General features: G+C 40.3%; 1 pseudogene; it reads left to right on the forward strand.

Annotated features, from left to right (window-relative positions):
• The first annotated feature begins 1,726 nt into the window (after positions 1–1,726).
• On the forward strand, positions 1,727–10,813 carry LOC142218616 (histo-blood group ABO system transferase 2-like; annotated as a pseudogene).
• Positions 10,814–11,541: the final 728 nt, after the last annotated feature.

Consider the following 11,541-nt stretch of genomic DNA (forward strand, 5'->3'; position numbering starts at 1 on the left):
AATAAAGGTTCAGTTTTATCATTTTTTTCAAGCCATTCAATTCTGGGAAGTTCTTTTGATGGGATGGTTATACCCTCTGTGATAGGCATAGGTAATAGTGTCCTGATTATCTCCCTCTACACGAAACTGTCCCCCCCATAGGAAATAGTGTCCACTTCGTCCCCCACATAGATATTGATGACCCCCACAGGTAATAGTTGTTTGCACACCAAATTACATCACATTCAGTCTAGACCACACAACTCGGGTAAATTTCATACTTGCCACTTTTTTCCTACAAAGCGCTGATGTGGCGCCCGGCTGTGCAACTCTTCTATTGTTCTGCCAGCTACCCCATCACCTGCAACCGATACCATAGAGTGGAAGACAGCATGGCTGGAAGGACATTAAAAGAGGTGCACAGCCAAGGGCCACATCAGAGCTTTACAGGAAGAAGAAATATTAAGGGTCCAGTTACAAGGACAACTGCTGTGACCCCTATAGCTGTTTGTTCTGTCACTGGCTGGAAGGTCCACAGACAGGTGCATCTCTATCAAAGACTGGGCCCCCTTTCCAGGCCTCCACACAGGTGTTCATTCAGGTTTGGCAGAGAAGTAAGACTGGTTTTTATGTTCTCTCACCTATATAATACATTTACATTTTGTTTCTCATTCACAGAGTGCACCAAGAAAATGTTGTATTTCCATATAAAAATGAGACAATTGACTGGTCAAAGAAGGTGGAAGAGAAGGCAAAGGAGCTGGAGCAGTGTGAGAAGAAGCTGCTTTTAAGCACTGTAGAAAAGAAGTAAGTCACAAACTGATATAATAAACTACCGTATATACTCGAGAATAAGCCAAGTTTTTCAGCACAGTTTTTGTGCCGAAAAAGTGCGCCTCGGCTTATACTCAAGTCAATGTCGAGAAAATGTCACATGACTGGTCCGCAGTGAAAGACATCTGTGGGAGGCCGCTGAAGCAGCGCTGCTGCTGATAGGTGAGTGGTGAGGCAGCGCTGTCTCCAGGACCGCCCCAAGATATTTCCAGAGCGTCTTCTCTGCCTTGGAAACATCTTAAGGCGGCCCTGGAGACAGTGCTGCCTAGCCATCCACCTATCGGCAACAGCGCTGCTCCAGTGGCCGCCCACAGATGCGAGAGAAGTGCTGCAATGTACAGAAGAAAAGCCCAGCATCTCCAGTATACTCATAGTATTGTCCCCACCCTCTGCAGCATTGTGATGCTGCTACTAGCAGACCTTGTGTTTCCCTGCTTTGTGAGTCTCAGAAAGTTATAGCTTTTGGCATTCTGCAAACCTGAGCCCACTGTATGTAAACACTGAAGACGTTCGCTGATCTGTGCATGGGCAATATATACCCCTACAACTTCAGTGACCAGACAGCGGTACTTGCACGCCTCTATTCAGAGCAGCCAAAATCAAGCGGGGAACATCGGGGAGGCATAGTGGCCAAGTGGACAAGCAGACGCAGAATGGCAAAAGGTAGTAATTGCTGGAAGTCATCCTGGCTGCAGAGTATTCGGCTTACTCTGGGTTTATGACTGTGTATCTGCAGTAACAGGTCAACTGTGAACTACACAAAACTTCTGCATGGTCTGTTTTCTATTGAAAAGTATAATACAATCTATTGTTCCTTGTACATGTGAAAAGTATAAATACATACATAAAGAGGTAAAGCATTGTTCTTTCATTCTGTCTTACTGCAACCAGATCAAAAACAGTTCCAGTATTTCCAGCTAAACAAGGAGAGAGGATGAATTCCCCAAAGAAAGTGTCAGAGAGGGCAATAGAGCTGGCGCACTGCCAGAGGAAGCTGCTTGGGAGAAGGGTAAATAAGAGGTAAGTTACAGACTGATATAATAATATATACTGTGGGTTAATACTATTTTGGTGATACCAAATTTTTATAATTTTAATGTTAAAAACATTTGTTATGAAAATAGCGGTTATGAAGGTCACACTTTTTTTTTCCTGTAGAAACATGGGTCTCAGTACTCTCACTCCCTGGCTTGCCCGAATCGTCTGGGATGGAACTTATGACTTGAGCATTTTAGATAAACAACACAATAATACAAGAATTGGACTCTTTGTATTTGCAGTCAAAAAGTAAGTATTCTAGAATGGAGCTGCTTGAGATGCCTTTCATAGTATTGAGACACATAGGGGGCAACACGGTGGTTCAGTGGTTAGCACTGCAGCCTTGAGTCCTGGGTTTGAATCCCGCCAGGAACAACATCTGCAAGGAGTTTGTATGTTCTACCCGTGTCTGCATGGATTTCCTCCCATTCTACAAAGACATACTGATAGGAAAAAAAAGTACATCGTGATCGCTATATGGGGCTCACAATCTGCATTAAAAAAAAAGTATTGAGACACATTTTTAGAGTGATAAGTGCACATCACAAAATAGGAAATGACTACAAACGAAAAAGATAGACTGTGGCTTACCGTTAATATAAAGTAGGAGTCCTGGGGGTGCATGACTCTGTTTCCTCTGGATTTGTGAGGCGTGTTGTTTGAATGAAAATGATGAAGATAGTCCGCACTCAACCAGAGCTATTTAAGAAATTAACTTTTAATTCGCCATTGTTAAGATATAGTTACAAAAATACAAAAAATACAAAAAAGTGATAGTAGGAAAAAACATACATAGTGGTTAAAAACCGCTGACACCTTTCGAGGTGTTCTATGCCCTACTGACTGTAAAGCGCACTGTCGGCTTTCCAGCAGTATATGGAACTGCCTGTGCCCAATCTGATGAAAGGTCCTCTTTAAGGAGAGACCACTGGTGTAGAGAAGACTTATATCATTGCAGCAAAGGCCTCTGGGAAGGTCGGGCATGATGTTAAAGGGAGCGCCCCCTAGTGGGCTGTATGACGGAGACACTGTCTTCCTATTTACATCATGGAAGACAGATTTGCATATTCTTCCCTTATCTTTAATATGTTCAGCAAAGCGTGTTTTCAATGTTCTCGTAGTACAACATATATAATCTATGTTACATTCAACACATCTTATACAGTATATAACTGATTCCGTATTACAATCAATATAGCTCCATATTTTAGAGTTAAACTCCGATGCACTGTTAGCTATTTCCATTATATTTACCGCAAATTTACATGTTTTATATTTAATCATTCCGCACTTGTAGAAGCCTATCTTTGATTTACCTTTATCATCTATTGCTATTACTTCTAAGAAAATAATATTTGACTCATTAGCTTAAAGAGGACCTTTCATCAGATCGGGCACATGCAGTTCTATATACTGCTGGAAAGCTGACAGTGCGCTGAATTCAGCGCACTGTCAGCTTTCCCGATCTGTGCCCGGTGTAAAGCGTTATCGGTCCCGGTACCGTAGGGATTTACAGTCAGAAGGGCGTTTCTGACACTTAGCCAGGGATGCCCTTCTGCCCAGCAGCGCCTATCGCACTGTGCTCTAAGACTGGGGAGGAACTCCCCCCTCCCGCTCCTGATAATACTCGTCTATGGACGAGCTGTGTGAGCAGAGGGAGGGGGTACAGCACGATAGGCAGCTCCACAGTACAGCACGATAGGCACTGCTGGGCAGAAGGGCGTCCCTGGCTAAGTGTCAGAAACGCCCTTCTGACTGTAAAGCGCTACGGTCCCGGGACCGATAGCGCTTTACCCGGGGCACAGATCGGGAAAGCCGACAGTGCGCTGAATTCAGCGCACTGTCAGCTTTCCAGCAGTATATAGAACTGCATGTGCCCGATCTGATGAAAGGTCCTCTTTAAAAGTATCACATGATTTATTACTATAGATCAAGGGCCATTCATGCTTTCAGAGTATAAAGAGAATGAAAATATACAAAAAGAGGTATAAAAGTTATCAAAAAAAAACATGATTCATATATACAATTTCTTTTGGCTGTTTATTGACGATAAATGTACAGCTTGAGGAAATAAGTGTATAGCAATAAAATAACTTTTACGACATTTGATATAAGAAGAATGATTTTAAGCATCTATGTTTAACCCCTTAAGGACACAGCCCAAAAGTACGTTAAGAACCAGGCCTATTTTTTCAAAACTGACATGTGTCACTTTAAATGGCAATAACTTTGAGATGCTTTAACTTACACAAGTGATTTTGAGATTGTTTTCTCAAACACATTATACTTCATGTTAGTGGTAAACATTAACCACTTCCGGACCGCCCATAGACTATATACGTCCGGGAAGTGGTTGTCTAGTTCTGCCAGGACGTACCTGTACGTCCAAGTCAGAACACAGCAGCTGCACGGAGATCGTGTAGCTGCTTTCACTAGGAGCCGGCTGTAACTTCAGCCGGAGCTCCCAGAGAGAAGACAGGGCAGATTTATTTCCTCCCTTGCCTTCTCCATCGCTGTGTATACAGCGCTCAATGAGCGCTGTATACACAGCTATGGACGCAGCCATAATTCAGCTGCCCTCTGACCTGGCGGACACGTGATCTGCAGGGAGCAGAGTCTTACAAGAGCTGCTGGGTCCTACGGGACTCAGATCAGCTCAGTAAGCTGTATATACAGTGTGCAGGAGGCTGTATTCCTCCTGTATCTGAGGTTAAATGTAGCAGCCCCAGTTATAGGAGAAATCAGCCTCCAGTACAAAAAAATAAGTGATCAGATGTCCCCAGAGGTCTCTTATCACCTTATGGGGACACAATCTGGAAATAAAATAAAATAAAAATATAATAAAAAAGTAAAAAAAAAAAAAAGTAAATAAAATAATAATAAAAAATAAATAAATAATACGCTAATAAAACGCCGTTATTAAAGGTTATAGCCCCACCCCCGACAACACCATACAAAATAAAAATTACCGTAACGGAGAGGAAAAACTATATTATAAAGTTTTTCCGTGACACTTTGTGTTATTAAATTAAAAAAAAAAAAAATTGAAAACCAGACACAATTTCCCTCCTATTTTGTTTATATTTTCCCAGATATAAAAAAATAAATAAAACACATTCGAAAATAAAGATAACATAAAAATAAAGCCCTATGTGTCCCCGAAAAAAGACGCAAAAATTAGTTGACTGAGACATACGAGAAAAATGTTACAGCCCTCAAAACCGCACATACAAAATAAACCTAAAATGTGTCTGGTCCTGGACCACAAATTGGCCCGGTACTGAAGTGGTTAATCAATAGTTTTGTATTTACTTATAAAACAAATTAGGAAATTTGATGGAAATTTGGAAAAAATTGCAATTTTCAAAATGTGAAATTCTCTGCTTTTCAGGCAGATAGTCATACCACCCAAATACATGAATAAATATTATCTCCCATATCTCTGCTTTATATCGGCATCATCTTTTGATTGTATTTTAATTTATTTTGGACGTTACAAGGCTTACAAGTGTAACAGAGATTGTTCAGATTTACAAGAAAATTCTCCAAGCTCATTTTTTAGGGACCGCTTCAGTTCTGAAAGGAATTATAAAGGCCTATATAATAGAAACCCCCATCAATCACCCCATTTTCAAAACTGCACCCCTAAAATTATTCAAAACAGCATTTGGGATGTTTGTTAACCCCTTAAGCTTTTCATAAGAATAAAAATAATATGGAGGTGAAATTTAGACATTTCATTTTTTTCACTAATACATTCATTTAGACCTAAAATCACATTCACAAAGGGTTAAACTAAAAAATGCATCTGACAGTTTATCACGCAATTTGTCCCGTGCACAGAAATACCCCACATGTGGGTGTAAACTGATTTTTGGGCACATGGCAGTGCATGGAAGGGAAGGAGTGACACAGGGCATTTGAAAAGCAGACTTTGCTGGAATAGTTTTAATGCGCCATGTCTCATTTGCAGAGCTCCTAGAGTACCAAAACAATGGAAACCCCCCAAAAGTGACCCCATTTTAGAAACTACACCCCTCACAGAATTCAACAAGGGGTGTAGTGAGCATTTTGACTTTACTGCAGTTTCACAAATTTTACTAACATTGGAATGTGTCAATGAAAAATTACGAAAATGTCCCTTTATCCCCAAAGTTTTCAGTTTCACAAGGGGTTAAAGGAGAAAAAGCCCACCACAGGTTGTTACACAATTTCTTGTGAACACGGCAATACCCCATATATGGCCATAATCTGCTGCATGGGAACATGGCGGGGCTCGGAATGGAAAGAGAGCTATTTGGCTTTTGGAGATTTACATGTTTTGAATCTGGACGCCATGTCATGTTTGTCATGAGCCTGTAAGGTACCAGAAAAGTGGAATTCCCAAAGAGTTACTCATTTTGAAATCTGTACCCCTGAAAGAATTTACCAGTGGGTGTAGTGAGTACTAGTATTGCAGGCGGGAATGCACAGCGGATGGTGAAAAGTGAATATGTAAGCTGTGCGGAGGACATTGCAAACACCAAATTCCCTACTATGCCCCAGTAGCTCCTATGATTGGGGGAGTCACTCTGTGGGTCACTTCTGGTGTCTTCCCTTGTAAGCTGTAAATCTGGGGTGTCCCCTTATATACACTAACACAGCTTATAAATTCCCTTCCTGCCGCAGCTAGTTGTGTTCTAATTTTTGATGATTTGGGGGGTTTTGTCTTCACATTACTAGATGCTATATTTTTCTTAATTTTCTGGTGACGTGGCCATATAAGGGCTTTTTGTTTGCTGAATAAGATGTATTTTGTAATGACACCATTATTGGGTGCCTACAATAATGAATAAATTTGCCTACAAATAGAATAAATTTTATTAACTCTTTTTTGGTGGATTAAAAAAAAAACCAACAATTCTGGCATAGAATTTTACATTTTAAATTTTGTGCCATGCAGCGTACAGTATAAGTAACATGTGACTTTTATTCTGCGGGTCGGTACGGTTACGGCGATACCTCATTTATATTATATTTTTATGTGTTAGTAATTCTGCAGAACAAAACACATTTGGGGACATAAATCAATGATTTTTGCATCGCCATCTTCTGAGATGTGTAATGTTTTTATTTTTCGGTTTACAGAGTTGGTTGAGGGCTTATTTTTTGTGGGACATCCTGTGCTTTCCATTGTTACTGTTTTGAGGATGTATGACTTTTTGATCACTTTTTTTAGCATTTTTTGTAAGGCAAAATGTGCAAAAAACTTTATTTCTGGCGGGGTTTTTTTCGTTTTTTTTTCCCCGACGTTCACTGAGCAGGTTAAATATTGTTTCACTTTTATTGTACAGGTGGTTACGGACACGGCAATACCAAACATGTATTGTTTTAATTAATATATATATATTTTTTAATGTAATTCATTTTGTATAGAAAAAGGGAGTTTGTGGGGTTTTATAACTATGTTTGTTTTGTATGTTTTTTTTTTTTACACACTTTATTATTTTTTTAAAAAACATTTACATTTTTTTATTTGTGCTGTAAGCACACTAGAACCAGCGATCAGAGTGGATCGCTGGTTCTATACTAACTATAGACTGTATTGCAGTCTATAGAGGAAGCTAGCTATGCAGACACATAGACTAGCTTCCTCTCGTCCCGGCAGGATCAACCAGGTACCTGGGGGTCTTAGCATCCTGGGGGTCACTGGACAGACCCCAGGCTGCAAATTATAGCTTCCAGCACCCTCGATCTCGCTGCGGGGGGTGCCGGCAGCAACATAAAGAAACCCTTTGGATGCATTACGCCGGCATCCAAGGGGTTAACCCTCCCCCCATCGGAGCGAGCTCCGATGAGGATTATGGAGCAGCGTGTTAGCTGTAAATTACAGCTAACACGGGCTCCTGATGCCGCCGGCAGCATTCTTTATAGACGGTCAAACCCCTCGGGTGCCATGATTGCTATTGATCATGGCACCTTAAGGGTTAAACAGCGGGGTCGGTGCAATCACCATCCCTGCTGCTACAGGGGAGCCTGGCCATCAGATACAGCCAGGCTTCCATGGTGATCGCACAGGCTCTGCTTCTGAGCCCGTGCGATCTTCATCACGTACATGCACGTGGGAATGCGGGAACTAACCACATTCCCTGACGTGCATGTATGTGATTTAGTGTTAAGGGGTTAATGCAGTTATTTCTTAGCAAACTGTTTTATATGTAAACTGTGGACCCAATAAGTAAATTGATTAATTATTAAAATGTGCATAATACATTTTGGATAGTCAAACATAGGAAAAAAGAAAGGCGCTACTGATTTTACAAACAACTTTATTGAGATCAGTAAGAAACTAACAATGGAAGAAATACCTAATTAAGAAATTACATACACACGAGTAAAGGGAAGTGTCTGAGGAGTTATAAGAAGGGGCTTGTCTAAAGTGTCAGATGCGCTATGACTAAGAGGCAGAACACCTCAAAACGCGTCAGCAGTTTTTAATCACTATGTATGTTTTTTTTTCCTGCTATGACTTTTTGGTATTTTTTGTATTTTTGTCACGATATCGTAACAATGGCGAATTAAAAGTTAAATTTTAAAGGAGCTCCGGTTGAGTGCGGACTATCTTTATCATTTTCATTCAAACAAAATAGGAAAACCCTGAAAGGATGTACACGGGAATGGTTAAAAAACATATGAATTTTTTTTTTTTTTAATTCAGAACATCCTGTCCACTATTTCAGTATTGAGTTTCTCAATAGTGTGTACATAACTTCAATCCGACTGTTGTTTACATAAGATTTATCTTTCATATTCAGTATTGGCCTGAAGGACTTAGGGCTCAGCAGCAGAACTCGTTCTGGAGGCCCACCCAATAGCTTCCTGCTAATACCCTACACCCCAGCTCCTTCTCTGACATCTTACATAAGTAAGATATATATATATATATATATCCAGCGCTACTGAGTATGTTCCCAGGATAGTCATCCAGTGGGTATAGAGGGAAAGTATTAAGACCCCTTTACATTTTTCACTCTTTGTTTCATTGCAGCCATTTGCTAAAATCAAAAAAGTTCATTTTATTTCTCATTAATGTGCATTCAGCCTCCATTCCCACTGTAGTAGTGTGCATGCCCCAATAGCTCCATGGGTGGTTCATGCACAGTACTGTATGGGGAATGACAACACCATGGAGCACTACACATATGTGCAAGATTGTAGTGAGGGAGCTGTGATGCAGACATAGCACAAAGGGCTGTCAGCAAGAATTTTGAGCTCGGCCCCTTCCCTCCACCCCCAGAATATAATGTTCCACATGTTATATAATAATTCACAGTGGCCCACACACACAATATAATATGCTCCACAGTGGCCCCGCACAGTATAATATGCACCACAGTGGCTTGCACATAGTATAATATGCTCCACAGTGGCCTCCACATAGTATAATATGCTCCACAATGGCCGTCACACAGCATAGTATGCTCTCCTGGATAAGCTCTGTTCCTTCAACCTCACCTCCATTTCTTGACTTGAGTTTGGTCCAACAAATTACAACTGTCAGTTTAGAGAATTTATCTGCAAAGTTATGTAATTATAATAGTATATAGCTGATGGGAATAAACAACAGGCAATTCTATTGTTCTCTTGATAGGTATGGATAAAAATGGCCTAGATAGACAGGAGACAAAGGGAGTGAAAACAAGATAAATCTAGCAGTAGACAGAAATAACTGTGTATAAGATCATAGATAGTTAGTGGTTATTTATATTCTTTTGTGTTGTACTATTGCTGTTTGTGTCATTGGTAAAGATTAGATTAGTATCTAAGATTGGACTGACCCACCCGAGAATCAGAGGATCCTCCAGAGGGCCTAGTCTCTATCACAATAATAGCTCCAGAGGTTCAGTAGAAGACAACCCAACACAGCTCAGCGAAGCCTGCATCAAATACTGTATATCCAACAACTTATTCTGGCACCAGCTCAATGAACCTTTTTTTTTTTTTAGTTTCTCTTAGCAAAATCAAGAAAATTGAGATTAAATTCAAAAATCGCCCAAAAATTTAGATTTTTTACTTTTAAGCAAATTCACCCAACCATCAATTCACCCTTCTATCCACATATTCTCACGATACTCATACCCAAACTGTCACCCACCTACAGAATTAATCAAAATGAAAAATATTATATTCAATTCTTGATCTCATAATGTTTCTATAAGCTAAAGGAAAATGAAAATACTAAATAGCTTCAGGTTACAGTCTATTATACTAATAATGGTGTAAATGTTCTCCTTTCAGGTATATTCGCTTTCTTCAGCCATTCCTGGAAACTGCAGAGCGTTACTTCATGGTCGGTCACAAAGTTACTTACTATGTGTTCACTGACAAGGTCGATGAAGTAGTTAAACCCAAAATGGCTGATGGTCGCATCCTACAACTTCACAACGTGGTTGCTGACCAACGCTGGCAGGACGTGTCCATGAGAAGAATGGAAATCCTCACAGTCTACACCAAGGAGTATATGCCAAATGAGATAGACTACCTGGTGTGCGCCGATGTAGATATGATATTCAAGGATCGTGTAGGAGTCGAAATACTCGGAGACTTGGTGGCTACCATCCATCCAGGGTATATCTTTACTGAACCAGAGTCTTTTACTTATGAGCGAAGACCAATATCTGCAGCATATATACCAGATGGGGAAGGAGACTTCTATTATGCGGGAGCTCTGTATGGTGGAAAACTCGATGAAATTTAAAGACTCAGTGTGGCATGCCAGAATGGTATTATAGAGGACAAGAAAAAGAATATTGAAGCTTTGTGGCAAGAAGAATCTCATCTCAATAGATATCTAGTGTACAATAAACCTACCAAGGTCCTTTCTCCTGAATATCTCTGGGACACGAATGTACCTTATAAAGATCTCGCCAAGAAGAAGCGGTTCATAATACTGAAGAAAAACAACCAAGAAATCAGGAACTAAAAGCAAACTAGAAGCAATTCCTGTTATACCTTTAAGTGTTATATGGTACTTTAGATATCAAACTCTTCCTTTCACCCTCCGCTTGTACTGACTGATCATTTGCTTCTTTGCTGATTATTAGAGATGAGCGAATAGTATTCGAAACTATTCATTGAATACCTCGCTCCCATATGTACTATTCGCTCAACACTACTGATTATATTTGCAGTTGAATGGGCCATGGGAAAGCGCAAACAGTATTAGGGTGCATGCACACTACGTAACGCCGGGCGTGTATGAGAGCCGTACACGCCGGCGTTACAGCAGGACTGCCGAACACTTCCCATTCACTTCAATGGGAGCGCTCGTAAACGCCGCTGTTACGAGCGCTCCCATTGAAGTGAATGGGAAGTGTTCGGCAGTCTGCTGTAATGCCGGCGTGTACGGCTCTCATACACGCCCGGCGTTACGTAGTGTGCATGCACCCTTACTGCGTTTAGCATTTCACATATTTGCCTTTGTTTTCAAAGGGGCTCATAGGCATCTGACAATTTATCAAACCCCTTAAAACGAATGTGGCACCAAGAAAAGGTTATTTTTAATCAATACAAAGATCTGTTTATTAATTATAGGATTTTTTTGTCTTTTTATTTAATTTTTTGCATTTCAGTTAAAAGGAGTTTTCTGGGCTAAAAATATTACTGAATCAACAAAAAAAAAAAGGGATAATCAGTCTCCTAATGTACAAA

Source organism: Leptodactylus fuscus, chromosome 9, assembly GCF_031893055.1.
Source record: "Leptodactylus fuscus isolate aLepFus1 chromosome 9, aLepFus1.hap2, whole genome shotgun sequence".
NCBI lineage: Eukaryota > Metazoa > Chordata > Amphibia > Anura > Leptodactylidae > Leptodactylus > Leptodactylus fuscus.